Source organism: Aedes aegypti, chromosome 1 (assembly GCF_002204515.2).
Source record: "Aedes aegypti strain LVP_AGWG chromosome 1, AaegL5.0 Primary Assembly, whole genome shotgun sequence".
Lineage (NCBI taxonomy): Eukaryota > Metazoa > Arthropoda > Insecta > Diptera > Culicidae > Aedes > Aedes aegypti.
This window is the reverse complement of record NC_035107.1, coordinates 234,435,597-234,462,623: the sequence shown is the minus strand read 5'-3', so window position 1 is coordinate 234,462,623 and position 27,027 is coordinate 234,435,597. Positions and strand designations below refer to the sequence as shown.

Sequence of the window (27,027 nt, the reverse complement as noted above, 5' to 3'; positions counted from 1 at the left end):
ACGTGCTGACAGCTTGAGTACCGGTCCTCAAAGTGTCAAATGAATTTTAAAATCATCCACTACAACATGGCATCGAAAAAACAATGAAAAGATACAGTTAAAGGTGATAATAAACTAATTCAGTTTTGTGAGAACAGCGCCATTAGCTTTCTACTACTAACTGGAAACTGTCAGGATCCACGTGGAAAAGTTTCTACGATTATATATGGATCTTCCTGGTACAAACTTCAAGACCCTTGAGGCGTGAATAAATGATTTATCTATAAGCAGATTAACTAAGATCGATATTTCAGGTAACATTTAGCGGTAACTTTATGAGAAAGCAAAGGAATTTACCATATCATACAACAAGACACGATAAGTAGAAATTTATAAGCGTGCATTTCAACTCTTTTCTGTCTGTCTGTTTTGTGCCATCGTTCTGAACCTCGGATGCAACCGAAGATTTGTAGTAAAATTTGAACCGCGATTGCAACCGAGGCACAAATGATCCGGCGCTCGAACAGGTGTTTAAACCAATGTTCACTTTACACATGTTTGGGTTTATGTTCAGGTTCGAGCGTTTCGGTTTGAGCCCGAGAACAGAGTACAAGGAGAGGGCGAATCCGCCTAAACCAACTTGTTGGTATTCGTTTGGGAAGACTGCTTGGAAGAACTTCTAGTGGGTTTTCTGGAAGAATTGCTGGACAAATACTTGAACGATTTCTTGGAGCAATCCCTGAAAGTAATCAGGGAGGAACTATTTGAAAATTTCAAATGAAATTCCCTTCTGTATCTGTTAGAAAATCTGTAGAAACATTTCTGATGAAATTTTTGAAGAAATCACTGGAAGACTAGAATTATAGAATTTCTGAAGAAGTTCTTGCAGGAAAATCTGGATAAAACCGAGGATTAATTATTCTCAGAATTATTCTTGATCATTTGCAAAAGATTACCTGAACGAACGCCTGCAGAAAATCTTGGAAGAATTCCTTGTCGAATTCCTGTAAGAATCTTTATAGGAATTTCTAATGCAATCACCTAATATTTTGTAGGATTGTAGTTGTTTTTTTATTTCTTTTTTGTTAAAATATGTTATTTTTTTCATTGAAACGCATCAATTTTCGACCCAACAGTAGTTTTCGATCCATTCATATGACTTTGGCTTACTTTGTATGAAAATCCGAAAATTGGCACAAAATTCTTGTAGGTCGATAATTACTGCCTTTTTGGCCCTCTTACTCCCATGTGCGGCGCACAGGTCTAGTCTCTATTCGTTTTTGGCATTGCCTTGTTTAGCGGTCGCTTGCTTTAATTAATTTCGGAACGCCTATTGGGCGTTGCAATGGGTACGGCCGGACCAACCGATTGACTTTGAATTAATTGAACGGTCCAAATTGGGATTTAAATAGCCGGCGACGTGAATTTGTCCGCGCAATCAGAAAAGTGAAACGAAACTCGTTGCCGCATAGTTCTTTTCTGATGGTCTGTGACTTGACACCGAAACCCCTGAGGTGACTGCGAAATAAGTAATTGCACGAAAAACCAGCCAACAATGACTGAATTTAAATGAACGCTAATGGCATCTACGGCTTGACAAAAACCTTAAATTAAGCGATAATATTTTACGTTCCGGTTAAATTGCCAATTATTCATCCCTGCAGCTAAACGTGTTTTTCCTTCGTTCGTTTCCCTCGAGGCCACCCGACGACGTCTCGAAAGGGAAAGAGAACAACTACCGTAGCTTCGTCACCCATTAGCCAATGCCAAAACAATGATACTCACGCTCAGTCATGAAGAATTGCGATCACCGACCGATTGACTGACTGACTGACGGTGGTCTTTACGTCAAACCGGCGGCGGCGGCCCCAAGGTGAAACCCACCGAATCAACAGCTTATAGCTCTCAAACAAGCTTTGATGGATTCCATTCTAATGCCCCGTTCTCGTGATCCCCCGATTATCCGTTTTGTCGTCATTGCCGTTGCTGTTCAAGAGCGTGTAGCCGCTCGGTCGCTAGCTCGTAATCTCAATCCCATTAATAAGAAAAACAGGTCTGTCGTTGGTACACTATCAAGAAACTCGGTCGAAATTAATTCGTCGCAAATAGTTCTAGCGATGATCGGCCTTCGAGTTGCGACAACAATATGTTTGTGTTCTGATTTTAATTGGGTTGTCATAGTGTTACGAAATCACGATTCTTCCGAATGATCAAGCAGAACCGAATCTAAGCCGCGTAAGAACAGGCAAATAAATAGAAGAGGAGAGCAATCAAGCACTCACGATGGACTACCACGAGGAAGACGGTTGCGCGTGGTAAAAATAGCACCACTGGTATCGCAAGGGGATATAGCTCAGTGGTAGAGCGCTCGCTTCGCATGTGAGAAGTCCCGGGTTCAATCCCCGGTATCTCCAAGGTAAATTTTTTATGTTACCATACATGACGAATTCCATGTCAATTCAGTCAGTCGCAAAATTCATTGATCTTCGATTTGCAGTAAAATTTTAATATGTTTTCGGTATGGTAGAATAAGTCACATATTTCGTACGTAGGCTGACCGTAAGCCAACCAGATGAAAACGGGACAAATAAAAAACAAAAACGGGACAATTTTAAAAGACATAGATTATGCGATGGTGCTACTTTTCCCGAATTCCAGTTCCCTGAATGGCCCGTTTCTCAGAAGCCATTTCCTTGAATGACCCGCTCCCTTGTCAAGCAATGCAGCACAAAAAACTGCAAAAATAGTCTTTACCCAAGCAGGCGAAAAAAGCTAAGTAATAGCAAATTTTGATATGGACATACAAAAGTGATATTAACTTGATAGATAAAAGAAATAAAAAAATCCAAAAATAATATCTAAAATCCACTCCTGGAATACTATTAGCATATCATATTTAGCTTTTATAAGATCTCACTAGGGGCCCAGATAGCCGTAGTGGTAAACGCGCAGCTATTCAGCAAGACCAAGCTGAGGGTCGTGAGTTCGAATCCCACCGGTCGAGGATCTTTTCGTAAAGGAAATTTTCTCGACTTCTCAGGGCATAGAGTATCTTCGTACCTGCCACACGATATACACATGCAAAAATGGTCATTGGCAAAGTATGCTCTCAGTTAATAACCGTGGAAGTGCTCATAAGAACACTAATCTGAGAAGCAGGCTCTGTCCCAGTGAGGACGTAAAGCCAGAAAGAAGAAGGAGAAGAAGAAGAAGATCTCACCAATATCAGCGAGCTATTCCTTAGATGTTCTAACATCAAATTTAGCTATGGCTCAGAAGTTCCAGGAATAAAATTTTGATATTATCTTCAGATCTTTTATCTCTTATGTCAATCAAATCAACATCTCGATTTAATGGTCAGAACTTTGCTTCTGCTCGGGTAGTGAGATAGTGTTGAATTATAAAGATCGATAAGCTAAGATAAGATAAGCTATAAGGAGATATTTGATCATTCTCGACTAAATACATATTGCCAAAAATACATATTGTTCACCACCTTGAAATGCAAAACGTTATGGCAATTATGAGTGTTAGAACTTTTCGGAGAACTGAGCTATGCGGGGAAACGGGGTTTTCGGGGAACTAGCATTCTGAGAACTGGCGTTGGGAGAACGACAATCGGGAAACCGCCATTTGAGGGAAAGTAACAGAACCAGATTATGCAATCCCAAGCTACATGTCTGTATGATTCAATAAAAATCACTTAAGAATCTTGAAGCTCATTCTTTGATTGCCGAGAAGCAATGTTTTTTAGGAAATTGTTACACTTTTAATTTTTTCAAATTCAAACTTTATTGAAATATCCACTTTTTAAACAGTTAATCCAATCAATTGCGTGTCGGAAGTAAACACATAGTTGTTCTTTTTCATTTTAGGTATTTTATGAATAATTATCTTATGAAGATCCGTATTTTGGAAATCCACCAAAATTTGGCATAAATATGAGTTATTAAACGCAAAAAGTTAAGCAGAAGCATGCACGGGTCAAGTTTAACTCTGTTTGAGAAACTAATAATTGCTTGGAAAATAGATGAGTAAGACAATAAACACTGAAATATTTCTAAAAACTGTTTGTTATGTTATTTTTATTTTTTTACTGGTGCTGAAAATTATGTGCTAATTCTCCATTTCCTAAAATACGGGACAATTTGAGCATTTTCCATAAAACGACGGGACAGTCCGTCGAGGGGATGAAAACGGTACTGTCCCGTTAAATACGGTACGTATGGGCAGCCTATTCGTACGGAATGGAGACAGAGATGAGAAACTAACATCAAACTAACATCATAAATTGCTGAATTTGATGAGCGTTAGGCAAAGTTAGAGAAAAATTAGCTTACGTTTGCACACTTGCTCCAAATTCCGCTACGAGTATAACCCAAAGAGAAAATCGATCATTGCAGATACGCCTGTATGATACTAAACGTGAGAAATATGTTCCATAGTGGTTATTACGCTCAATTGTATGAGTGCCCTAGTGTAGATGTGTTTATGAAACTCAGAGAAAAACAATATGCACTCAGTCTTGAAAAACATCCAGAATTTTAGTGTAATTGTAATTCAAATTGAGTAGTATTTCCTGATGCATATCGATGAGTGTGGAGCGCCAGTTTCTCGAGGGAAAACGAAAACAAACTGTATATGACGAGCGTATGCAAATGTTTGTGAGTTCAAATGTCACTAAGCTCTATATACACGCTCGTTCAGATCTACTCAATAGTGAGTAGAATTCGACTCACTTCGGAACAAAGTTGAACCAGTTGTCAAATGTAATATAAGAGTAACACTTAATCACTCTGTTTAATCTGAAATTTGCGAAAGTGAGTCTCACACAAAAATATATGAATAATGCATACATTACAAGTAATAGTACAATATTATAAGTAATAAAAATGATTTGTGTCCAAATTTTCGCTGCTCTGGAGTGGATTCCCGGAGATTGAAAATCTCTGGGGGTTGATGGATGTCATGGCGGATGTAATTTGAAAATATGTTTATCGAGCCAGTAGCATTTCCATTTAGACTGTAAAGAATGGATAATTAGTTCAATAAAAAATAAGACGGTGAAACTTTCTGATTATTAACTTGCGGTTGTTCGATCAAAACCAGGACATAATTATACCAGTAACAAATATGTTTGTGTTTACTCGAAAGTTAATAAGGTCGTTTTGTTTCATGATTGAGTAAAAAGTTACTCACTTTTGACAACTCAAAGTTAAAGTTACTCTTTTTTGGGTAGATTTGAACGAGCGTGAAATGGATCATTTTCACTTAAGAACAACTTTTGAAAATGGCCTCTGAGTTTTTGCATGCAATTTATTTAAAAAAAACTAGTGCTAAAACTTTTGATTTTTGAGAAAAATGTTATATGGAAAAGTTGTAGTGAACCGTATGGACCACAATGAAAAAAAATTCTAAGAGGTGAATGAATTGTAAATTTAAAACCGCTATAAATTAAAGCAAAAAATTAACACTGAAAAACAACATTAAGAAAAATTCAAAAATAAAACTTAAATTTTAATTATACAACAAACTTCATATTGAATATTTTTAAAATTTTCACCATAGAATCTTGATAGGAAACAAATATGTTGGACAAAGTTTCACGATGGAGAAATTTTTGCTGAAAATTGTTGTAAGGGAGAAATCTATTATCGTGAGAGTGAGTGAGAATTCGGAACCTTGATTATCATGATCACCTCTCTAAGAATAGTTGTTTTCTAGATATTTCAAGTTTAATGCAAAAATATATTAATTAAATAATACAATAGGCGATGCCCATTAGTTATTCGCGTTTTCCGTCAAGTTAAATAATTTTTCGTGAGTATAAGCCATATTTTTCTTAACTGACTTTCTTTTTGTTGGAAAATCACGAATAACTAATGGAAATGGCCTATTTAATCTATAGAAACAAAAGTGGAATGGTGTTTGTATGTCACGAAATGGCGTAGAAACGGGTCAACGAATTTAAAATTGGTTAGTACAAATCTTTTACTATTACCTTCGTAATGGGCTGCGACGTACTCGTGCAAAAAAAAAAATAGGAAAGTCTCAGAAATAGTCGGTAAAATGGGAGTAAACTTATCTGTTATTTTGAATGTCAGATTGCATACCAACAGACTTCTTGATAGCAGGATGACTTTTACATCCAATGTGATATAGAAGAGTTGAGGAGAAAGTCCTTGTGTGCTTGTATTAGTACAGTGTAAAAACAAAACTTTGAGGGGAAGATGGGTGACGTCATACGGGTTCAATAAAATACTGTGAGTGAGTACAAAACGATCAATATTGTGAAACTAGTCAAGTTATCACTCTGCCAGTAGAAATCCGCAGACAACACTTGAATGTACAATTTGTATAAGTAGATTGCCGCTGCAGAAATTATATTTTTCAGCAATGCACTCATAATGAATTTCAGCACTAGGTTCGTAGACGTAACATCTCATGCGAAATTTTGGTAGAATTCATGCACATCTATTTCTTTCTAAGACTTTACGGCGCAGTATTTTACGAGCTAGTAATTTAAAGGAAAGCAACCTTCTACGGTTCTATCTCCTGTACATTCATTTCAATATATTCTCTGAAACATTCTCATGCATCACTTTCTTGTAGTTCTTATCATATTTGAATGATAACATCTTTCACAGTTGAATCACAGTAGAAATCCCTATGCAAATTGGAAGAATGTTTGAAGGCTTCCTGATAGAATCCCTGAAAGTATTCCTAGAGGAATTACAGAATAAATCTCTGGATGAATGCCTAGTAATATCCTTATGAGTAAATCTTGGATAAATCCCAGTACACAAATTTGGAGGTGATATACGTACATGTAGCATGCATCTTAATGGCGCGTGTACGTATATCGCCTCCACTTTTGTATTCCTATGCGCTATCGTATACGAGTTTTTGTTTACTGGGCTCATAGTGCATTATAAAATAAACATCCATTCAATTACGTATGCTTATCCAAAGAGAAAGTCGACGAAGAGAAATCGATCATGCCAGATGAAATGTCATACAATCACCCAAATTTGTAAATTTAATGGGAATTGAAAAAAATATTTTCAAACTTTTTTTCTTGTATTGATTAAAAAATATTTTAATCTTTTTCAGAATACACTCGACAACAGCCTATTGCCTCAAAAGTAAGTATTACATACATTTTCCCGTTTTTCTCATGCAGTATTCAAGCTCGTTAAAACAAATTTCATGATACTATTCGTTTATCTTGCTGGCGCATAGCCAAATCAATCGGGTTTCACTGATACATAGTAAAATCAATTGATTACCAATATCGGCATATTTATTTTTCAATTTAATATCTTTTTTGCTATTTAAATTTGATCTAAACACGTCTTAGGAGTCGTCGAAAAACCGCGGGGTCATTTACGAGGGGTTCTGGTCAAAGACCACGGTCCATGCAAATACAAAAAAAAAAAAAAATGTATGAACAAAAGGCCATGAGAGGCTAGGAGGTTTGTGGACAGTCACTTGGGTAAAAATTCAATGTTAATTGGAAATTTATGAATAATTGTGGTTTTTGAATGATATCTTCGGATGAAAATTTTTAAATAATAAGGCACATCGGGTGACCAGAACATTTAGTAAGAACTCCCATCTGGTCACCCTTCCGAAATACATATAAATTTCATTTGTTTCATTCGAATATTTTTAAATGTTGATGTTTTCTATGATAAGAATGTTCTCCAAAGTGATGTAAATAACACTGCGGAACACGTTTTTGTCTCCAGCACCAAAATACCGCTATTCACTTAATTGAGGGTTGCTGAATCCATTTCCTTTTTCAGAAATATCATAGCACGTCTAGTTTTTGAGATATTGGCTGTTGAAAATGCAAAAAATGACTATTTTAGCCAACTTGCATGCAAGTTTGCCAGCTTGTAAGGTAATATATTGGCTTAATTTGCCACATAATTCAAACTTTATGTATATAACAATATTTATCATCAAAGATTGTAATACTTTCGATGCGGGAAATTTATTTTTTGATGGTTTAGAGAATTGTTGTATTTTGCCATATAGAAGAAACGAAGAATTTTGTATGGAGACTGCAAGCATGTTAGAAAAATCGGTTTAATCGAAATTTAATCGCGCAGTTTCAATCAAATTATGTCTGAAATGAAGGTTCAAGTTCTATTTTGCATGTTTGGTGGATAAGATTACAAAAAAGTTTGATAAATTGTCCTTTAAATTTCATGTAAACATTAATAAAACCAGTATTTTATACAACTTTGGCGACCTGTAGCTAAAAATTGTGACGTGCTGGAACATTTCTGAGAATGCCACCAGATTCAGCAACCCCAAATCTACTAGAGACACATAATTTGATCCTTGAGACACGCAAAAATGTCATTTTTGTTACGCTGTGTAATCAAAATATACAACTTTGTGAATGTTGATAGGGTTCTTACACGCAAACAGGAAAATATATTGTCCAATTTCAGTGAAAATGGTATTTTTATGGTTTTGTTGTTATCATGAAGGCACATAGATGCAGATATTTAAAACATCCCTAGATTCAAACTACATTATCAGTTGCATATTCTAACGGTTTCACAGGAAACTTATATACCACGGGCCACAGTTTTAAACTCAAGGGTAAGATAAATCGAAGCCAAACTTCAAATTTTCAAGAGCACGGATCTGGCGTACCAAACATCCGTTTAAGCTGAAAACTTAATCGATTGGTCAGTCGCTGGTGGTGACCAATCGATTAAGTTTTCAGCTTAAACGGATGTTTGGTTCTCCAGATCGGTGCTCTGGAAAAATTTGAAGTTTGGCTTCGATTCATTTTCACCTTAAAATGACATCATTTGCTTTCCTAGGCAATTTAGAACGCCTAAAATGTACAAAAATGTGATATTTTTCAGATGTTCATATCATTTCATGCAATGTTATACACACAAAAATCGAAAATTAATCAAATAAATGAAAATAATGTTTTTATGAATATGGATAATCAATCATGTGTTTAAATGTTCTAACTTACTCATAAAGCATTTTTGTAACAACAAAAGAACCGCAATCTTGCTATTGTTTTTATTTTGTTCAGTGGTGGCTGAGAAAAATTCATCTTTTTTGGAGAAAGTTCAAATAACATGGAATTGATCTTCATAAATTAATCAATCAGCGCAATTATTTACTTGTATGTTAACCATGTTTTATTATTCATAAAACAGATTTTATTTGAAAAATTGCAACAAAGTTGTGCCCATATAAAAATATTGTATCAGGGTGTCTGTAGTACCCAGGTCTGTACCACAGGCAGGTTATTTAATGATTTCCCGTAGCACTCACAACTATAGGCGAGAAGAACAAATTAATCTAAGTATTTGATTGTTTTTCATTGTTTGCTTACTAAATATTTGAAATCGTTTCGCCACTATTACTGGTACATTCTCTTTCACTAAATAAGCCACCTCACACATTATATGAGACTCAGGTATTCGTAGTTTTTAAAATAATTCCTTCATAACAGTAAAGCCTGTCATGGGCGATTTTTTTTTTTCATCAGTACTCTCTTTCGCTAATAACCGTAGCCAAAAATATACAAAACAAATCTGCTTTTCTTTATACCGCAGCTGTACCAAATATGACTATAGTATAAATAGGATCCTAATTTTTTGTAATAAAATCTTATCTTTATTAAATAACACGACAGAGCTTGTCCTTGCTACTATTTTGGCAAATCTTCCCGCTCAAATGACGGCTCTATCATATTCTTCAAATTTTTTAATTGATTCTATAGTGAATTTTGATCACGTTTGACGTTCACATCGCTAAAAAATTTCCACCGGGGTTTTTCTTTCTAGAATGTGTTAAAACTGAGGTTGTTCCTATCATACATTCCGGGCAAATTAAATTAAATCAATTTAAACCTCAAAAAATCAGAAGGCAATGTTAAATAGTCTAGCTCTCCTTTATATCTTTATGCGAAAATCGTTGATTTTTTAAATTTAACTTATGAAATCTTTTGGAAAATGGTCCAGTGTGTCCAAAATTATGGGGCTCCAAATTATATTGGTAACCAGTAAGGCACTCAATAAACATATTTTTCACTAAAATAAATCGGCGGAAACACAAATACATATGTTCCAAAAATTGTTCAAATTATCCTATTTTCGAGTTATCAATTTTTAAAATTGGTCAATCGCAAATGTGGTGGCTCGTTGGTCTAGGGGTATGATTCTCGCTTCGGGTGCGAGAGGTCCCGGGTTCAATTCCCGGACGAGCCCAGGTGATTTATTTTTATTCCAATTTGACCCTTATAAATCATCCCCTTTGCGTTAGTATGTCATTAACCAACGAAACCAAAGAAACAAAAAGAGAAGAAGCAAAAGGTAACCCGTACCACGTCACACATCTCCAAGCGCGTCGGCAGCCGCGCGTCAAATAGAAGAAACCCGGTGAAGGTCAGTGCGCGAAGCGAACGTTGGATGGATGACGCCCACTGTGTGCCTGCTTCCATGAGTTATTTTCACTGCCGCTGAGTCGCGTCTGGTCGATGGGTGGTGGTGAACGAGGCGAGGCGCTGGTGGTGGCGACGGTTCGTCAGCTGTTTTTTAATTTTATCGCGATTCATGCTGCACTCTCAGCAGAGCGCCCGGTCGGCATCGCTGACGTCGTCGCGTCGTGGAGAATCCATTGCGGTGATACCTATCTATATATGTAGCCTATAGCTCAAGTAGGTTGGTAACCGCGGTAGCAGTGAAGTGAGTTCTAACGGAGTTGATGGTCACCGCTGCTCTCCCTCAGTTCGCTCACTTTTTGATTTTTTATTACCGTTTTGACTCATATTCCGAACACTTAAGGCCAGCAGTGAATTCAAATGCATCTGATTGGCATAAATTAGTTGATACTTGTGTAAATTTTAATTTCTTCGCAAAGCCTAACTGTTGGCTGGTGGGTGTACCGATAATAATGTTGATTTAATTAGTTTTAGCATTGTTTTTACGTGAAAGTATGGAATAACATTTTGATTCAAATGCCGAACACTGTGTTGATTCTGTCTCATATTCCGAACACCTTGATTCAAATTCCGAACAGCACGAATAAAACGTACCGTAAAACGGGGTAACCTTGATAGTTTTTTCGAAGAAAACTTGAATATTTATGCATGCTGTTTCAAAGAATAATAATTTATATTTTTAAAACAAGTACTGGCATCCTAGCTATCGATTGCAGTCGATAGATTTCCAAAAGATTTATTATGAATGGATATATAATTTTTCATGTAATCGAAAGTTGGTTTTCTGTTTTGGGGTAACTTTGATAATGGAGTATGAATCGAACAAAATTGAATGAATAACGAACATTTGTAGGGCATTGCATACCTCTAGGCGTTTAACGTTATATGGAAATTTCTGACTTCGATTACAAAAATGGTCCCAGTTTGTGAAAATGCTATTCGCTAAGAGATTTGAGACCGTATTCAAGTTCTATGATAACTAGGCTGTCAAAGATAAGTGGCCAACTATTCAAAACCACATCAAATAGTGATCGTAGAACAGATTGTTTGTAAGCGTTTCGAAAATGCTAAAATTGTGTCAATTTTTAATATTCGTATAAAAAGCCTCAAATGCACTTGATTCCAATGAAAATAGCTTTGACATGAAGTGCCATACTAATACTCTTTACTTTTGCATTCGTTTTGCTTAACTGATTAACAGAAACTTCGTTATTTCGTTTAATATGTTGTGGGTCTCGCACTATCAAAGTTACCCGCATTATCAAAGTTACCCCGTTTTACGGTATTCAAATGAATAATTTCGCAAATAAATTTGTTTGAGCTGATTCTACTGGTCTCAAACTAGAGAATCATCACTACTCCCGCGGTATAAATTATATTTTAGACGTTGAAATTTAATTACAATTGACTGCCATTTTCTTGTTATTTGGTGACATATTTCAGCGAAATATTTCAACCAAATCGCCATACAAAAACCGAGTGTTCGGAATATGAGTCTGTTCGGAATTTGAGACAAAACGGTAGTATCATTCCAAACATTACGTTCATTTCTTATATCTAGGTGTGCTGTGTTAGAAAACATTGTCATCCTAATGTGGCAAAACTGAATTGAGAATGTAATAATATTTTGTTAACAACATATTAAATTTCCTTTGCCGTAGTAGTTCAGAATTTTTAAAGGTGGATTGATTTCACCTGTTCGTTAAGAGAAAAAAAAAACACTTTCAATTAACTCAACCTAAATATATAACGCATTTGTCGTGGCAATTGAACATCGCTACGATTTTTGTTGAAAATTATCAATAATTTTTTTCGACATTTGTCCCAATGTTTCACCATTGGATAATCTATGTAACTCATTGGTACTATACCAGGAAGGAAGCTTTAGAATTTTAAAAATGTTATTTTGAATCCATGTTGGTACAGCATGCAACATGGCTGGCCTGAAAATTTGTTTGAAAATCAAAAGCTTGTTCTTGAGACAAAGTTTTCATTTTCTTTTAATAATTGGATAAAGACATTTTACATATTTGTTACATTTGGCTTGAATGGCCTCAATGTGATTTTTGAATGTTAAATTTTTATCTTGCATGAGCCCTAGATGCTTAACTTCAACAGACTGAATAAGATTGTATGATAGTTTAGATGTTTAGGACATCAGGACAGATTTTCTTATTTTATCCCGCTCATTTTGCATTTTGAAGCCGATTTTTTTGTTTTACGTTAGAATGTAAGCCTGGAATAACACATCCATTCCTTCCCTTCGATATTGAGAAGAAACAACTGCATGGAAGCAGCCACAGGATGCGAGGGGAAGCGGAAAAAGGAAGAAGACTGCGATACGAAATAGCGTGAGCGCGATTTACGCGCGCGAAATGTGAATCTCGCGGTAGCAAGCTGAGGCTGCATTCTTCGCACCATTATACAATGAAACGGCGGAAAGGGAGTCGCGGTTGACGACGACGGTTCGAGGGGGTTTTCGAGAAACGTAAATAAGAGGCATTCTCCGCACGTTCGTCACTGCCTTACACTCTTCAGTCTTCACAGTCGGTCGACAGGGATGGATGGTGACTGATTGGGTGTCTGTTTTTTTTTTTTCACCTTTGAGTGGTGCGGGGTTGACGAGGTTGAGGACTGAAGCGAATATTGATTTTGACATTTTTCAATTCGGGGTGAAATGAGGTCAAGTTTTGAAGGCAAGGGAATTTCGATAATTTTCGATATTGTATTTGGCATTCAAATGTTTTTGAGTCTCTGTTTTGTTATTTATTTGTTTTATCGGAAAGCTGAGGATGCGAATTATGCTAATCTGAATCAATTTAGTTTAGCTGCGCTAATCTCGCTTTCAAGGATTGTTATTGAGTATGGATGAATACACCGCAGACCGATTGTTTCTTCCACATGACCGAGAGTTTGTTTTACTCCACTATGTTATTTGTGGAAATCACAACAAATTGGAAACGTCCGTTCCAAAGAATTATTTATGAAATTATGCGTAGGGCTTCGTTCTACTTCGTCGTAAGCGTTATTATCCGTCGTATCAAACTTTAAATGTTCCACTCCGGCGGATATTCAAACTTACCTGCAACATAGATTTATTTTCCAAGTATAAATTTGTGAAAGCTGTTATGGTTCGTACAAGTTACGTCCCGGGCTTTTGAAGGTTAAATTTGCTTAATATTCTGTATTGTCTCCTCTGATCGAGTGGAAACATTGAAAAACCACAGAGGGAATGTGCAAAGATTTCCATGATGAGCCTGTCATAAAATTAAGATTTTTCAAAGATTTCATCAACAGCAGTCCTCTTAAAATTTGGAAGAAATTCAAAGAGCACAGTGCAGCTCCGAAATCCAGCATCTCTTATTACCAGAGAGAGAAGTTGATTCGAGGACCCCTTGAGTGATCGTCAGGTCCCCCTAAAGGTCCCCGGTAGGGAAACACTGCTCTATAACGTTGTAAACAGATGAGGAGAAATCCATTTCAATCACTACATGGCGTTACGTGACCACTCTTTGGAAGTCAGTTGGTACTGTCAATACTGTTAAGCATCTAATTTTAAGATTTTTCAAATGATTTCTATTTATGGCACAGCTGCACAGTGTTGAACCCATATGGCCACTTAGGAACTGGTATCCGGGTTTCCAAGGAATCGTTTTTTTTTTCTTTTTATTTATGTAAAATCATCCTCCATAAAACGTTATAATACTTCTTACATTGTGTGTAGATGTAAGAAGTATTATAAGTATTATTTACTTTAAAAAATATTTCGTAAGTAACCTATATAGTTTCCAATTATTCTCCCTCCAAAAAGACACTTCACCCAAATGCATTAGGAGTGGAACCAAATTGTTTAACTAAAAATTTTCTATTATTCCAACGAAAGTTTCGTAATCGCCTATAGAAGTCGAATAAACTGCCGTTTTTAAAATGTTTGATCTTATAACTAATGGCTTCTCCTACTATGAAAAGCAATGCTTTTTCGTTATTACAGTTATCTACTGTTTCATTCATCAAAACTTGTTCAGGAGCACCATACTTTGATTGATTTTTTCAGCTATACTCTCTATCAAACTACAATTATTTTTTGATTCTGCGCATTTTTTAATTCTATATTGTTGTCCACATTTTTAACACCAGTGATTTTCTAACCCATTTATTCTATGATTCTACATTTTAACTTTATTAGGAAATATACCATTAACTCCTCTACCGGAACTTCATTTTTTACCGCTAAAAAAATATTCGAATCGCGGTAACTTTTTTGTTTCTCAATATTTTTACACCATTTTTTTTCACAAGACCTCAAACAACTCTTCTAGTTTATGAATCCATTTCAATATTAATCATTGGTGGTCTAGTTTTGAAGATATACCCTCTCCTGTTCATCGTTTGAATCATCCGATGTCGACCGTAGCGCTCTCAAAGCACGTTTGATTCCATTGCTTGCCTCGTCAGTGGTTAGTTCGAGCTCAATGTTTCGTACTTTGCTGGTCATCTGCAAAATTAGTTCCTTCCTTGCACGCTGCTTCCGCATTGTCATTTGATTTGTCAGCTTCTTTTGTTGAATCGTTTGAGTCGTCGTGGTAAATAACCTCACTGCTTCCAGTCTTCCTTGCCTACTCGAGCCTTTGCGCCAAAAGGCTACTTGCACCCGCTGCCACATCTGAGTACAAAGTATGCGCAGCCTCAGTTGGACTGTTCCCCTTTGTGAGTTCTGCAGCACCTCCCTTCTGCCCTTCCTGAAGCTGAGGGCAGTTGACTTTCAGGTGATCATCTTCAGGTGATCGATTCTTGAAACCCTCGTAATAAATTCTTGCGTTGCTGAATATCCATATATACCACGCGAATACCGGAGTAGACATCAAATTCACACTCTGGGGGAAATTTTTCCCTCACTTGCTTCCTGATTTTCCCATATCGTGCCAATACCCTTCCATTGGCATCATCGCTGACCTCCGGAGGGAAGTTGAAGATTCTTACGTACTTGTTCATTCCTCCAGCTACCGCCATCTTTACCTGCACCGTCGAGCCATCATTGTATTCGTATGTGTGTATCTCTCCATTTTACAACACTGCATCACTGAAAGCCTCTGTTGTCTTGAATCTGATGTAAATGCTTTTTTCATCTGCATTCCTGTAGCACGTGTCCATCATCGTTCGGTCTGCGGTTGATTTTTTGCCAAATCGACTCATCTCGAACATCCTTCGGAAACTCAAACACCAACGTATTTTTCTTTGTCGACTCCATTTCTTCTGCTCAATACACAATTGAGAGATCCGTTTTATTTTTATGAACAAAGACTATTGTTCACACTTTGCACAAAAAACTACCAGTGATCCCAGACAACCAGAAGTCGCATAACAGTTTACGAACAAAGTCGTTTACTCATACAAATTGCATCACACCCGTACTAAATGGTGGATGAAATCTTCCGATCGATGAGTTTCCTCGCATAAAACGCTATTTTATGAGCTCATATGTACAATTCATTTCGTCCCGTATATTTGTACAAAGAAAGTCGGATCAATTCGTAGCAGCTGTCAAATAAATTTTGTTATCATATATTAAGTCGCATAAGAGTACGGATTAGTTCGGAATAAAATCTATACACTCGTGTTGCATGCTATTTTTCATCATATAAAATATGCACTTATATCGCCTCCACTTTGGTACGTATAAGGCCTTTTCACGACATCTTATACGTGAAACTTTGCACATATAAGCATCGCATCACGCAAAAGGTGATTTCATCATACGTACATTCTGGTTGTCTGGGATTCGTCTATGTGTCCGCTTCTGATGAGATCTACTGGGCAGCTGCACTTAGGAACTGGTATCCGGGTTTCCAAGAAACCGGTTCAAACAATCGGAATTCAGTCATTTTCATATTATGATTTTTCTTATCTACTACCATGATACTTTTGGATTCATTTGTTTTGACGTTAACTACGTCTTACGGCAATATACTGGGTGTCAATTGAAAATCTATAATGTTGCGACCGTTACGATATCATGTTAGAGTTTGAACTAAAGGAAGGCTGCAACTATGACAATCGACTAAAATTCAAATGCAGAAAATCACTTGGCGTAGTTAACGTCATGCGGTCGTGTCTTGTACACAACCCCCTCTGATTTTTTTGCTTAGTTTAGTTTTTGTTATTTTTTGACAAACGCATATTGTATAGAGCTTGATATGAATGATATTTCGCATAGAACAGTTTTTCACAGAAGAGGATACATTATGATGAACTCATACCGTTTTGATTCATATTACGGACACTTAAGGCCTCAGTGAAGTATAACTCACCAAAAAGCATGTAAAACAAATCACTCCGTATGATTCCTCCGCGTTATCGAACCTTTAAACCCCTTAACTTTCGAATGGTGAGTGAAGATTTTGATTCCGAAACATGATTAATTTTAAACAAATAGAAATGTGTGAACTTTTTATGATTCTTATTCCGGACGCTGCCTTACTTTTGCTCCATATTCCGGACACTTCGATTCAAATTCCGGACAGGTCAAACAAATCATGAAAAGAAAAGTCAAATCATCAAATGAAATCGTCAAACCACTAGAGAGACGCATAAGGTAGTTGGGCACTATAAATTTTCACAGATATTTTTGGAAAATGCTTATTAAAACGAGCCTTGAAAGTGAGAACTTTTGACCGGCAAGAATTGAAACATTTCGTGTGAAATGTTTCCCATACAAAGTAGAATGTCCGGAATTTGAAGCTGTCCGTAATATGAATCAAAACGGTATATGCTAAACGTTTGTTTTGCAAAATATCCTCCTCAGTTTAAACATTTGATAACTTATTTAGAAATCCAAAAAAAATGCGTTATGAGATCCTGGTGGACCTTTGAAAGAGGGGGTATTGGTTGACGAAATGTTCACGCTTGTCCATGGGGGGAAGGGAGGTGGTCAAAAATAATTTTGGTTACTGTTCGGCGCAAGGTCAATCTCACATCTAGCTCAGTCAATACTCTAATTCCACTCTGACGACATAAAATAATCACTCTGTTGTAAACCCTGAGCCATGTTGCGTAAGCTATTATTCCATGCATTTTTTGATTAAAAAGACAGTTGCAATGTAATTTCAAACTAGGAAACATAACAATTTATATATAGAAGAAGGGTTCTTGCTACCACGCAGCAGTTGTGCGTTTGTTTCATAATCACCGCGGTAAACAAACGATGTGCAAATAAAAGCCAACAGACACCAGCAGCACCCGTTAGCCACCCTCCCTTGGTTATAAAGTATACCGTAACAAAGTAATAAATGGGGCGATTTATTTTGTGTTTTCGTATTTTTTCAGTCACCATGAATAAGCTCTGTTTCTACAGTATACCCCAATAAAACAGTGAAAATTTTGCGATCTTGAATTTAACATATACAAAGGTTATTTCTATTGGCTTTGTAGGTTTATGTTACTTCTGGCGCAGTAGCTTTAAAAAAATATTTCTTTTAAAAAAATTTGCTTTGTTTGTCAAAATAGAAGAGTTGCGATAATTGAACAGTTTATTCACTAAAAGCTGTGTCAAATTCACAGCTGAGCATATTTCCATTTCACGTAATATATCCGTCAATACAATGGACAGCATTGAAACAAGTAAATATAGAACTAATATAGTGCTTTTTATGACCTCTATGCATCAGGATCAGAAGCATTAATGGTGCATTAATATGGTGCCTTTGTGGCCAAAATGTTGTTTTACGGCGTGTCAGCATTTGTTTGATTTATGGCCTTATGGTTACTTGGATATGTCTGATTTAGGACTTATTATTAGTGCTTATGGTTACTTGGATAAATCACAAGGTATGCTTCCAAATCCTCTGTCATATAGGGAAAGTGAAAGACCAAAACAAAACATAAAACAACTTGCTAGATCTTGCTAGATTGAACAACACTGCGAAACAAGGTTTTGTCTCAAGCATCAAAATACCGTTATTAACCTACTTAAGGATTGCTGGAACCATCGTCGTTCTCAAAAATATCGGGGCCTGGCTTGTTTTTGAGATATTGCTTTCTGAAAATTCCACTATTTCAGCCAACTTGCATGCAGTTTTGTCAGCTTGTATGGGAATTTATTTGCCACAGAATTCAAACTTATATAACTTGTATAACAATATTTATCAGCAAAGCTCATAATACTTTCAACGCTCAAAAGTTAGTTTTTGGCTGTTTAGAAAGGTATTGTATTTTGCCTTATAAGAGAAACGAAGAACTTTGTACTACAAGATATAGGGGGAGATCTCCCAGTACCGGACACTTTAGCCACTATATTTTTAATTCTAAAAATATTGATTTTATGGGCTGGTTTTACTCATTTATGATAAATATCATTTTTATAGTGCACAACAATAAATTAGAAAATATAACTATGAATTTCGATATTGCATTTTGATGATTTATTTTAGTACAAAATTAATCGATCTTGAAAGGTGGCACCCAATACCGGACACGATCTGGAAATGTCTCGAATCCGGTAATTTTTAACATTATTGAATGTGTACACTATAGGAATAGTTTATAATTTCCAATTAAATGCATTTGCAACATTTTCAAGAACAATTTGAGTTTTTCTTAGTTTGCAAGATGTCCATCAAAAACCTCTTTCATATATGATGGAAAATTGCAAATTTTACGATGTTATTCTGAATGTCCATTCTTCTTAATTTAATTGCATGTTTGTTACCATGATCGACGGAACCCATGAAAAATGAATGTATTTTGAGACTGTCCGAAACTGAGGGACAGGAGGTACTTAACGAAAATTGTAATTTGTCCATATTTGGTTCAATTATGGTACAAAATACATTTATAATATCAAATTAGGATTATGTTGGATTATGCTTGCGTGATCTAAAGTATTTTTTCATATTCAGAATAATTACTAAATAGGCTCAACATTAAGGGCATACGTCAATTTGTTGAATATTTTCAAACTTTTCTACTTTTTTAAAAAGGCATGCAGGCATGCAAAAGGCAAACATTAGTCTACATAATAGTTTTTTTTACTAATACACCATCTTGATTGAACCATGATTTCTCAATGTTTCGACTTTGTCCGGTATTGGGTGCTGTCCGGCACTGGGGGATCTCCCCCTACTACAAGATATACTACAAGATAAACTACAAGAATGTTTAAAAAATCGATTTAATCTAAATTTTATCGTGCAATTTTAACCAAATTATGTCTGAAATGAAAATGGAAGTTCTATTCTGCATTATTGCTAGATTAATCATAAAAATGTTCGATAAATCATTCTTAAAATTTCATGCATTTTTTTAATTTAGCGTCCTGTAGCTAAAAATTGTAACGTACTGGACCATTTCTGAGAACGGCATCAGTTTCGGCGACCCAAATTTACTAGCAACACATAATTTGATCCTTGAGACACGCAAAAATGTCATTTTTGTTACGCTGTGCAATCGTTTTGTTACTTTCATACACAAACTACCAGAAAACATGATACGACGATTTTCGCCTTGTTAATGGCCCATACTGTAGAAAGGTACCAGTTGTGTGCGTCGGTTGATTTGTCATCGAGTCGTGATGCAACACCAATAGTCGGATGGTAGGAGACCCAACCATCAGTTTCAGTGCCGGGATGCTCTCGGTGTTTGCTGAATAATTCTCCGGCACGTGATGGCACATGCGATATTCTATTTATGACGAGTTGGAAAGGTCTATGCTGCCGTAATGTTCATCTGGCGCGAGGAAGGGGTAGCGAGAGGAAGTTTTGTTTGCTCCGAATATGAGTTGAATCGAGTTGTTGTAGTTAACTAGGCTAGGGGTTTTTTTCCTACTCAACCCGTTGTTTGCTAATGGCTTTTCCACACTCGGCGTTCGTCCTCGGTAATAGGATAAACACGAAATAATTTCTATTTACTCATTCGGCATTACGTACGGTAATGGGCCGTTTGAGGATGATGAAGAAAACGCTCGAGCAATCATTGGAAGTTTGTTTGAGCATATGCATTAGGGCGGTTCAAAATTTAAAAATGTTTGAAAATCCAATCTCCCATATGCTCCTTACCATCCTTACCATAAATATAGTGTTCTGTGAAATTTTCAGCTTTCTAGGTGGTGATTTAAAGGTGGCCCAAAGACAATATATGTTTGTATAGAAATTACTATGGAGAAATTTTGAGATATGTTCCAAACACGGTAGTTCTGTAATATTAATACAAACTTATTATCCCATATTGAAAACTCGTTCTTCAAACCATAATGAAGAAATTTGCTGAAGAGAGAAATTCAATCCGAACGATAGCAGAAGAGATATCCATGAGTTTGTTTGCTATTATTTAGCCTAATATGGGATTATAGCCCTGCAAACATGTACAAAAATCCCAAACAAAATTAGCTCAAAAGGGATTTGTTTCTTCAGCAACATCCTTCATTAAGGTTTGAAGAATGAGTTTTCAATATGGGATGATAAGTTTCTACTTACATTACAATACTAGAGTGTTTGGAACATTTCGCAAAATTTCTCCATAGTAATTTCTATATAAACCTATATTGTCTTTGGGCCACCTTTAAATCACCACCTAGGAAGCTGAAAATTTCACAGAACACTATTTTTATGGTAAGGTTGGTAAGGAGCATATGGGAGATTGGATTTTCAAACATTTTTAAAATTTGAATTGCCCTAATATGCATACACGCCTGGCTGAAGCTATGATTGATATGGGCAAAGATAAGTTACGAACGGATACGCGAGGAAGCCACTGCCAGAACGGAATTGAGTCGAACAAATGATCGCAAATCGTAATAAGTCTACTTTAACCCTTTGTTTGTGAGGCCCCAAAGTGCCCAGAGTATGGAAGATAATATATTGGAAAATTTTATTTTTTTTTAAATCTGTTTCTGAGACCCCGTTCTAATTATTCCTTTCATATTCTTCTATAAATTAAAAAATATATAGGAATAAAAATTAATAAAAAATATATTAAAAACCTGTACTATATTTTCAGAAAAAAAAGGAATTATGAACTGAATTTGAGGTCTATATGACCCCAAAGCACAGACAACGATACCTTCTTTTAGCACAGACAGAAGGTTAAGGATGATTACCGTGCGGTAATGGTAAAATTGTGTAAAATCACAATTGAAAAGATCATCTGTAGAACTCAACAAAGCATGACTCGTGAAAGAATCTCCAACCGAATCGCATCTTACAATGACATACAGTTCTGCCTCTGCCCGGTATGCTCGCATAGGAATTAAAGTGTAGCCCCGCCTAATCCGGATGGATTTTTCATGGTGTTTGGAGGCGTAAGCCAAGCTTATTTATATGCTCACTGGTCTTCTGTTTTCCCCATGGAGAAATCCTACTAGAACCGAAAATTAATCATCGGAGGAGCCGGCTAACGTCAGGCCTTATCTACTCATTGAGTTGGTCCGAATTCGAGACAGCCCATCATTTCTGGTCTCTGCATAATACGCTAGACTCGACATTTGTCTCTGGGTTCGTTTGCTCGCTGCTTCCCCGACATGTCGAGTCGGATTATTAAATATTTCATTTCACGGATTAGGTTACGGCTCTGTCCGGCCAAGTCGAGCCAAGTAAAGCGTTTTGGCTGCCAAAACTGAAACTGCATGACTGTTTGATATGACGAGGAAATGATCAATCCACCAAAACCGACCGACGAAACGGGCGAATGAATGATGCAGATGCCGATTAGTAATTGCTGATTAGGTACGTGATGTCTTTGATGGCTTTGGTGAGGTCACATTGTGTTGGAGAGTGTTTATTTCTTTTCGGTGATTACGTTAAGCTTTAAGTCTCTCCACACCCTAGACGGGTGCGTTGATGGTTTCCCATCGTAAGCCTGTCTGGCTGTATGATGGAATAAATTGAGATAAGATTGTCTCTCACTAAATCGCGGTTTTCAGTGGTGGCTTTAACAACGGAATCAGTTTGGATTGGTGGCTGTGTTTTTTTTTAAGGTGCCACGAATGGAAGCGTTGTTTTTATCGAGAGTGGCACAGTAAATACTTCACTACCCATCAACAGTTTTGAATTGTTGCAACACCATAACGGAATAGGGATGGTTTCCTTTCAGAGAGCGAGTAATGGTGCTTAAGCCAAGGATTTAGAGCCAGGGCATACGGCCGAAATCCCTATGTTCCATCCCAGGAAAAGGAAAACATACAACAATGGAGTGTGCACTAACATTCTTAGCAATTCTACAAGTAAGGAAGTATAGGGTGCCGCCAATCGTGGCCAATCCATTAAGGGAATCAAGGTTTTTTTTTTAAACGCAAATAAAGAATATTGCCGCGTGTTATAGGAAACCCTTTATAAACTTCTTCTCGAACATCTTGAAGAGAAGAGACACGATTGTTTTAGCCTTGATGACAATGCTAAACGTTTGTTCAAGGTCGTCTTGAAAGGTCTCTAAAGTGGATAAAAAGATAAAGAGTAAAATAAATGATTAACTTGAACATGATTATTATTCAAATAAATCCTCGAGTATAGGATACTTTTTTCCCTCATCGTAATATATGGCAAACCATCCAGCTTATCGTGTATCAAATTTTTATTTCACATCATTGCTGTTCAAATATTGCTTACATACGTCAGGATGCATTTACCCACGCCAATTTCCAGTTAAACATCAGCATCAACGCAAAACCCCATTCCTGTCTGCTTAGCGCTGGTGCCCTTTCTCTCTGTCCGCATAACATTAATCTCCTGCATATTGCTCTATTTATCAAATCAGACGAGAGAGGTATGCCGGAGCAGTCGGGCTGCCTGCCACAAAGCCGTAGCTCCGTTTGATATTTGAGATCCGCGCCGGATGATAAACAGAACATCGCGCGCGCAGTATTACGATAATTAAAACGTATGGTCTGATCGTCCGCCGGATGCATCAGGGGCTTCCCGAAATTCGATCAATGCTCTTCTCCGTGTTTGCTAGAGCATAGGTAGTTATATGCATGCGCACGCGGCGAGGTTTGGAATTCCTACAATTAAGCACTCTAAACACAAGTGGGAAGCATTTTAATTTAATCGGAATTGTTTTCGAACGGTGGTTGTGGAAAAATTTACGACCCCAACCCCCTATCAGCAATTCAACCAGGTTTGTTCGCATGTTCACCACAATGCACCGGCCTATACGTTGCTCTAGATTAGAAATTTCGATCGGATAGATTTACGACGACGACGCCAAGCTCGGTCCAAACTCATTTCGGGCCCCGGGAACGGAAAGGTCTTAAATTATTTAGGAGAGGGTAATCCTGATAAAATGCTATCTCGCTCGCATTATGACTGCTCTCTGCGCACCGTGGCTTAATGGCTCTGCACTATCGCACACAGTCCATAGTCTCCGAAAGAATGCGAGCGTCAACATAATTAAAAGTATAAAAATGGACAAGAACTCGTTTGTCCTCTGATATGAATCATCCCATGTCTTTTTCTATACTCTTTACCATGGGCGTACCATGAAAATAACATGGAAAGGGGGCTATTGTTACCTCTCCCTTCGGATGACGGAAAATAAGTTCAAAATAAACTGGTTTCTTACAAAGAACAAATCAAGATATTTTGGTTAAATTTAAAAAAAAATGATTCAGCGTTCAAATGAACAAACCATGCACAATGGTTCGAATCGACATTTTACTAAAAAAAAGTGTTTTCTCTGTTCTCGTCGTTTTTGGACATCCTGAGAAGTTATTCGTAATTGAGAATTGCATCTTCTAAGCAAAATTTTTAAAAGTGACCCTTATTTAAGTTCAAATTTTGACACATACTTTTTGTTTGTTCAAATTTGTGGCTGCGTTCTTCTGAAAACTCATAGAAAATGTTATCTTGAACAAATTTGTCGACGACAATTTTAATCTAACTCTTCATTTGAGCAAAGTAAATTGATTCTGAAAATACTTCAACTCAGGTTGGTACCGAAAATTCAGATATTTTGGTCTAACTGTTTTGTTTTCAGTTTAACGTGAATGTAGTCTTCAAAAGAGTTGCGAGGAAGTAATGATAGACATGCAGAGGAAGTAATGATACAATATAGAAAGTTTGTAATACTTGTTATTTTGAACTTATAAGAAAATTTAAATGAAAAACTATGAAATCTTTAGATGTCCGTGACTCATGGAGTTGGTTCAATTTTTTTTCTTTTAGCGCGGCATTCGAAAGGTAATTTTGAGTTTTTGAATTTATTAATAAGTGAATTTTCTATAATTTACAAACATGGCGTTCTCACAGTTTTTGCAGTGAAAGTTGCCTGTTGTATGACCTTTCAAATGTCACTAAAAGAAAAAAAAAATCAAAGCACTTCACCTCAAACAAAAAAAAATGTGACCAAAATAGCTGATTTTTCGGGTCTATCCTAAGTTAAAACTTTCAGAATCAATTTACTCAGCTCAAATGAAAAAAAGTTATTCGAAAAAGTCGTTCTTAATCACATTTCCTAAAAGTTTGCATAAGAGTGCAGCCACAAATTTCAACAAACATAAAAGTTTGAGTCAAAATTTAAACTTAAACAAGGGCCACCCTATTCAACATTTTTCTTAGATGATGAAAAACTCAATTACGAATAACTGCTCAGAAGACATCGAACGTCTAAAACCGTCAAGAACAGAAAAAACACTGTTTTCCTTGTAAATTGTTGATTCGGACGATTGTACATTGCAGCATGGCAACATACATCACAAATGGTATTCTGTTTGCTAGCGTTCGGTTAAATGATGTATTTAACAAAACACAAGCATTTTAGTCTTAGTCAAAAAAGGTACAAAAAATCACTTTGAAAGTGGAGAACATTTTAGGTACAAAGAATGAAGGGAGAACTTATGATCCCATCTGGGAAGCCTAGCCAGGGATCATTCGATTCCGTTATGACTTCTTCAGTAATATTACGATTAAATTCAGCCGAATTCCGCCAAGGATTTTGCTGCCAGAAGTTATTTTCTTTAAAAAAATCCACTCAGGAAGGATGGACGATGTATTTGTTAAGGACTTTTTTTTTTATTTTCAGGTATTTTCACAGAAATTTCTTCCAGAATTGTTCCATAACTGTTCCATGATTTTCATCAAGAATCCTTGGGAAATGCTTCTAAAATATTCCAAACAAATAATGGTTCCAAATGACAACAAAATATTTTCCACTTTTTTCAAAAATCATTCACGTCACATCATAAATGTTTTCAAAGAAATCCTCCAAGTATTCGTCAAGGCTAAGCTAAGATTTTTTCTTGAAGCTCTTCTGAGAAATTTCTTCAAGAATCACATTTGGAATATCTCTACAAGAATTCCTCCAGTAAAGTTTATGATAAATTCCTCTAGAAATATCTCTTTATGGATTTCTCAAGAGATTTCTCTTGGAATTCCTTCAGAAATTTCTCCTTGGATTCCATCGGACTGCTCCAGCAAAACCTCTTCAGTGATACTAACAGGAATAGCTCCACGGATTACTTCAGGAATTTCTACATAGATTACACCAGGGATTCTCCCAGAGATGCTCCCATGGAATCCTTCAGTAAGTTACTCAGGTAAATCGTCGGAGATCACATCAACAGTTTACCTAGGTAACCCTTCGTTGATTCCTTTAGAAATTTACCCAAACAATCTTACAGAAAATTCCTCCGAGACTCCTTCGGGGACTCCTCTGGGAGAATCACTACAGGGATTCCTCCATAAATTTCTTCAGGAATTTTTCAAAGGATTACATCCACATGGGTTCGTTCACAAATCGTTCCAGAATTTTCTTCGAGAACTTCTTCAGAGATTTCATTGGGTATCCCTCCATAGTAGGCTGCGGCTTATTTTTCAAAAGTTCTCAAAACCAAAAATTCGTGTGCTCTTGTGAATTCAAATAACATTAAAAGAGAAACCTCAAAATTTGAGCTAAAAATATTGAAATTTAGAAGTGGCGCAAGCGTCTTGAAGGTGAATTTTCACCATAACTTCGTAGAACTTTGTAGAACATCAAATTTGTCTAGAATCAAAACTAGTCTTAGTTAAGAATAGTTTTCTCCAATTTTTCCCTTCTTTTACTGAAAAAAAAATCATCTTTGCTTAAACAATACGGTAAATATACACTACCGATTTCAAATCTTTTCAAACTGTTCGTATAACACATTTTTCTAAAAAATGGTTTTGACTTAGTTATTTAACAAAAACTACCCAAAAACATGCTTTTTTTATAAAAAAAAAAAAATAAATTTCTTTGGATTTTCTATTTTTATTCATCGGAAACTGCATTTTTTCTATAAACTTAACAATTAAATAAGCTTCAAAATCATTCGAAAAGATTTGAAAACGTTTGAGTATTCATGAAGTTATGGTCATACAAAGATACAAATTTAAGTAAAATGATGAAAAAAATGGAGTAAACTACAGCCAAACCTCTTTTTGCGCTCACTTTTTTACGCTCCCTCTTTTTGCGCCCCTCCCATTTACGCTCCAAATTCAAACTTACGCTCCCTCTTTTTATGCTCGAAATTCCAAATAACAATCCCTCTTTTTACGCTCCAAAAATTCCATTTACGCTCCTGCCTGATAACGACCCACAAGAACCAATTTAGTAGCGTA

At 36.4% G+C, this 27,027-nt stretch overlaps 1 protein-coding gene and 2 non-coding genes across 7 annotated transcripts in view; all 3 read left to right on the top strand.

The window, feature by feature from the left end:
- The window catches only part of LOC5571516 (mpv17-like protein), a 518,784-nt gene that overhangs the window by 191,024 nt on the left and 300,733 nt on the right, over positions 1-27,027 (top strand). For all 5 annotated transcript variants that reach the window (XM_021837283.1, XM_021837281.1, XM_021837285.1 and 2 more), the window contains one exon: positions 7,093-7,124. The gene's annotated coding sequence lies outside the window, so the exon portion shown is untranslated. The remainder of the gene's footprint in view (positions 1-7,092; positions 7,125-27,027) is intronic.
- Trnaa-cgc lies at positions 2,322-2,393 on the top strand. The gene has a single exon. It is a non-coding gene; the product is annotated as a tRNA-Ala (tRNA).
- On the top strand, positions 10,164-10,235 carry Trnap-cgg. The gene has a single exon. It is a non-coding gene; the product is annotated as a tRNA-Pro (tRNA).